Here is a 6,187-nt window from a genome sequence, read left to right on the forward strand (position 1 = left end):
TCTGTCCTCATAAGACAATCCTCCCATCTCAGGATTCAGTCTAGTGAAGCTTTGTTGCATTCCCTCTATGGCAAGTATATCCTTCATTAGATAAGGAGACCAAAACTGTACACATTATTCCAGGTGTGGTCTCACCAGGGCCCTATATAATTGCAGAAAGACATCTTCACTCTTCTTCTCAAATCCTCTTGTAATAAAGGCCAACATACCATTTGTTTTGCTAATTGCTTGCTGTACCTGCATATTAACTTTCAGCAATTCGTGTACAAGGATACCCAGGTCCTTCTAAACACCAATCTCTCACCATTTCAAAAATACTCTGTTTTTCTATTTTTCCTACTAAAGTTGCTAACATTTCTCCAAATTATATGCCATGTTTTTGCCCATTCGCTTAACCTGTCTCTATCCCTTGCAGCCTCTTTGCATCACAACTTACATTCCTACCTAGCATTGTATCAGCAGCAAACTTGTATATATTACATTTGGTCCACTCATCCAAATCATTGATATAGATTGTAAATAGCTGAGGCCCAAGCACTGATCCTTGTGGTACCCATTAGTTACAGCTTGCCATCCCTAAAATGACCCATTTATTCCTACTCTCTGTTTTCTGTCCATTAACCAATCCTTAATCCATGCTCGTATATAACCGCCATTCCGTGAGCCCTAATTTTGTATAATAACCTCTTGTGTGGCACCTTATCAAATGCCTTCTGAAAATCCAAATACACTGCATCCGTTGGTTCCTCTTATCTATCCTGCTAGTTACCACCTCAAAAAACTCTAACAGATTTGTCAAACACGATTTCCCTTTCATAAATCCGTGTTGACTCTGCCCAATCCTATTGTTACTTTCTAAGTGCCCTCTTACCATATCCTTAATAATAGATTCGAACATTTGTCCTATGACTGATGTCAGGCTAACTGATCTGTTTTTTCTCTCCCTCCTTTCTTAAATAGTTGGGTTACATTTTCTACCTTCCAATCCATGGGAACCATTCTAGAATCCATGGCATTTTGGAACATAACAACCAATACATCCTCTATCTCTAGATCACCTCTTTTAAAACACTAGGATGTAGGCCATCAAGTCCAGGAGATTTATTAGCTTTCAGTCCCATTAATTTCTCCAGTACTATTTCCTAATTAATACAAATTTCTTTCAGTTCCTCATTCTCACTAGACCCTTGGAACTCCACTTTTTCTGGAATGTTTTTTGCATCTTCTTCCGCGAAGATAGACACAAAAAGTATTTGTTTAATTTCTCTGCCATTTCCTTATTCCTCATTATAATTTCTCCTGTCTTAGCCTGTAAGGGACGTACATTTACTTTTGCTAATATTTTCCTTTGTACATACCTATAAAAGCTTTTATAATGTTTTAATATCTCTTGCTAGTTTACTCTCATATTCTATTTTCTGTTTCTTTATCAATTTCTTGGTCCTCCTTTGCTGAATTCTAAAATCCTCCCAATCCTCAGGCTTACTACTCTTTTTGGCAATACTATAGGGCTCTTCCTTTAATCTAATAGTATCTTTAACTTCTCTTGTTAGCCACAGGTGGACCATTTTTCCCGTGGTGTTTTCATTCCTTAAGGGAATGTATATTCGTTGTGAATTATGAATTATTTCTTTAAATGTTTTCCATTGCTTTTCTACAGTCATATCTTTTAATCTAATTTCCCAACTTGCCTTAGCCAACTCGCCCCTCATATCTATGTGTTCAGATTTAGGACCCTAGTTTTGGACTTAACTAAATCACTCTCAAACTCAACATAAAATTCTATCATATTATGATCACTGCTGCCTAGAGGCCCCTTTACGACAAGGTTATTAAATAACCATGTCTCATTGCACAATACTAAATCGAAAATAGTCAATTTCCAAGCATGTTACTCAACATACTGATCTAGAAAGCTATCGTGATTGCATTCCATGAACTCTTCCTCTGCACTATTACTGCAAACTTGGTTTGCCCAGTTTATATGAAAGTTAAAGTCCCTCATGATTACTGTATTACCCCTGTTACATGCATCTCTAATTTCCTGATTTATACTCTGCCCGACACTATAACTACTGTTCGAGGCCTATAAACTCCCAGTAGTGTTTTCTGCTCCTTGTTGTTTCTTAGCTCCACCCAAACTGATTTTACATTTTGTTTTTCCCAGCCAAGATCCTTTCTCTCTACTGTCTTTATCCCTTCCTTTGTTATGAGATTCCACTTGGGAACCTGCACTCTACACATAGTAGTTTAACAAAAAGTACTGTAAGAAATTGAAAAGAATAAATAAGAAAGACTTACATTTATATAGCACCTTTTAGAAACATAGAAACATACAAAATAGGTGCAGGAGTAGGCCATTCAGCCCTTCGAGCCTGCACCACCATTCAATGAGTTCATGGCTGAACATACAACTTCAGTACCCCATTCCTGCTTTCTCGCCATACCCCTTGATCCCCCTAGTAGTAAGGACTACATCTAACTCCTTTTTGAATATATTTAGTGAATTGGCCTCAAAAACTTTCTGTGGTAGAGAATTCCACAGGTTCACCACTCTCTGGGTGAAGAAGTTTCTCCTCATCTCGATCCTAAATGGCTTACCCCTTATTCTTAGACTGTGACCCCTAGTTCTGGACTTCCCCAACATTGGGAATATTCTTCCTGCATCTAACCTGTCTAAACACGTCAGAATTTTAAACGTTTCTATGAGATCCCCTCTCATTCTTCTGAACTCCAGTGAATACAAACCCAGTTGATCCAGTCTTTCTTGATATGTCAGTCCCGCCATCCCGGGAATCAGTCTGGTGAACCTTCACTGCACTCCCTCAATAGAAAGAATGTCCTTCCTCAAGTTAGGAGACCAAAACTGTACACAATACTCCAGGTGTGGCCCCACCAAGGCCCTGTACAACTGTAGTAACACCTCCCTGCCCCTGTACTCAAATCCCCTCGCTATGAAGGCCAACATGCCATTTGCTTTCTTAACCGCCTGCTGTACCTGCATGCCAACCTTCAATGACTGAAGTACCATGACACCCAGGTCTCGTTGCACCTTCCCTTTTCCTAATCTGTCACCATTCAGATAATAGTCTGTCTCTCTGTTTTTACCACCAAAGTGGATAACTTCACATTTATCCACATTATACTTCATCTGCCATGCATTTGCCCACCCACCTAGCCTATCCAAGTCACTCTGCAGCCTCATAGCATCCTCCTCGCAGCTCACACTGCCACCCAACTTAGTGTCATCCGCAAATTTGGAGATACTACATTTAATCCCCTCGTCTAAATCATTAATGTATAATGTAAACAGCTGGGGCCCCAGCACAGAACCTTGTGGTACCCCACTAGTCACTGCCTGCCATTCTGAAAAGTACCCATTTACTCCTACACTTTGCTTCCTGTCTGCCAACCAGTTCTCAATCCACGTCAGCACACGACCCCCAATCCCATGTGCTTTAACTTTGCTCATTAATCTCTTGTGTGGGACCTTGTCGAAAACCTTCTGAAAGTCCAAATACACCACATCAACTGGTTCTCCCTTGTCCACTCTACTGGATTGGGAAGCTTTTAAAAGCCACCAAAGAATGACTAAAAAAATGATTAAGAAAGGGAAGATAGACTATGAAAGTAAACTAGCACGAAATATAAAAAAAGATAGCAAGAGTTTCTACAGGTATATAAAATGGAAAAGAGTGGCTAAAGTAAATATTGGTCCCCTAGAGGACGAAACCAGGGAATTAGTGATGGGGAACATGGAGATGCAGAAACTCTGAACAAATATTTTGTATCAGTCTTTATGGTAGAGAACACTAACAATATCTCTATAGTGGATAGTCAAGGGGCTATAAGAGGGGAGGAACTTAACACAATAACAATCACTAAGGAGGCGGTACTCAGTAAGATAATGGGACTAAAGGCGGAAAGATCCCCTGGATCTGATGGCTTGCATCCTAGAGTCTTAAGAGAAGTAGCGGCAGGGATAGTGAATGCATTGGTTGTAATTGACCAAAATTGACCAAAATTCCCTGGATTCTGGGAAGGTCCCAGCAGATTGGAAAACTGCCCCTATTCAAAAAAGGAGGCAGACAAAAAGCAGCAAACTATAGACCAGTTAGCTTAACATCTGTGGTTGGGAAAATGTTGGAATCCATTATTAAAGAAGCAGTAGCAGGACATTAGGAAAAGCAAAATTCGGTCAGGCAGAGTCAGCATGGATTTATGAAGGGGAAGTCACGTTTGACAAAAATTTGCTAGAATTCTTTGAGGATGTAACAAACAGGGTGAATAAAGTGAAACCAGTGGATATGGTGTATTTGACTTCCAGAAGGAACTTGACAAGGTGCCACATAAAAGGTTACTGCACAAGATAAAAGTTCACGGGGTTGGGGGTAATATATTAGCATGAATAGAGGATTGGCTAACTAACAGAAAACAGAGAGTTGAGATAAATGATTCATTCTCTGGTTGGCAACCAGTAACTAGTGGGGTGCCGCAGGGATCAGTGCTGGGACCCCAACTATTTCCGATCTATTTAATGATTTGGATGAAGGCACCGAGTGTAACGTAGCCAAGTTTGCTGCTGATATAAAGATGGGAGGAAAAACAATGTGTGAGGAGGACACAAAAAACCTGCAAAAGAACATAGACAGGCTAAGTGAGTGGGCAAAAGTTTGGCAGATGGAGTAAAATGTTGGAAAGTGTGAGGTTATGCACTTTGGCAGAAAAAAATCGAAGAGCAAGTTATTATTTAAATGGAGAAAAATTGCAAAGTGCTGCAGTACAGCGGGACCCGGGGGCCCTGGTATATGAAACACAAAAGGTTAGTATGTAGGTACAGCAAGTGATCAGGAAGGCCAATGGTATCTTAGCCTTCATTGCAAAGGAGATGGAGTACAAAAACAGGGAAGTCTTGCTACAGTTATATCGGGTATTGGTGGGGCCACACCTGGAATACTGTGTGCAGTTTTGGTTTCCATATTTAAGAAAGGGTATACTTGCTTTGGAGGCAGTTCAGAGAAGGTTCGCTAGGTTGATTCCGGAGATGAGGGGATTGACTTATGAGAAAAGGTTGAGTCGGTTGGGCCTCTACTCATTGGAATTCAGAAGAATGAGAGGTGATCTTATTGAAACGTATAAGATTATGAGGGGGTTTGACAAGGTTGATGCAGAGAGGATAGGGGAGACTAGAACTGGGGGGCATAATCTTAGAATAAGGGGCCGCCCATTTAAAACTGAGATGAGGAGGAATTTCTTCTCTCAGACGGTTATAAATCTGTGGAATTCGCTGCCCCAGAGAGCTGTGGAAGCTGGGTCATTGAATAAATTTAAGACAGGGATAGACAATTTCTGAACTGATATCATCATCATAGGCAGTCCCTTGAATCGAGGATGACTTGTTTCCACATCAAAAAGTTCACAGGTGTTTCAATGAAGGACCTAAAATTCCAGGTTCTATACTAAATCTTGAAGGGTGGAAGATGGCTGTGCATGGATTTTTTTTTAACATGTGGTGTCCGTTGCACACCAGCCACCACACAGGCTTGACAGAGTTAGGTCTTGGTCCAGTGGCAAGGATTAATCAAGATGACTGGAGACCTGCTCTGCTGCACAGACCTAGTGCGCACACATATCGCAGTGTGGGCTGACCCGTGCTGCCCCTGGGCCCTCCCCTCTTCTGGCCATGAACTCACGCCTCTCCTGGGCCTCGCTGCTCCTGCTGTACTTGCCCAGGCTCCGATCACCGACCTGGATCTTGGTGACGTCTCTCTTCACTACCGTTGCTCTCCTGCTCCAGCACGTGCTGCTCTCTGGAGTGGTATGCCACTCCAGGGAGCTGCAAGGAGGATGCTATGAGGCTGCAGAGTGACTTGGATAGGTTAGGTGAGTGGGCAAATGCATGGCAGATGAAGTATAATGTGAATAAATGTGAGGTTATCCACTTTGGTGGTAAAAACAGAGAGACAAACGATTATCTGAATGGTGACAGATTAGGAAAAGGGGAGGTGCAATGAGACCTGGGTGTCATGGTACTTCAGTCATTGAAGGTTGGCATGCAGGTACAGCAGGTGGTTAAGAAAGCAAATGGCATGTTGGCCTTCATAGTGAGGGGATTTGAGTACAGGGGCAGGGAGGTATTGCTACAGTTGTACAGGGCCTTGGTGAGGCCACACCTGGAGTATTGTGT

Source organism: Pristiophorus japonicus, chromosome 1 (genome assembly GCF_044704955.1).
Source record: "Pristiophorus japonicus isolate sPriJap1 chromosome 1, sPriJap1.hap1, whole genome shotgun sequence".
Classification (NCBI taxonomy): domain Eukaryota; kingdom Metazoa; phylum Chordata; class Chondrichthyes; family Pristiophoridae; genus Pristiophorus; species Pristiophorus japonicus.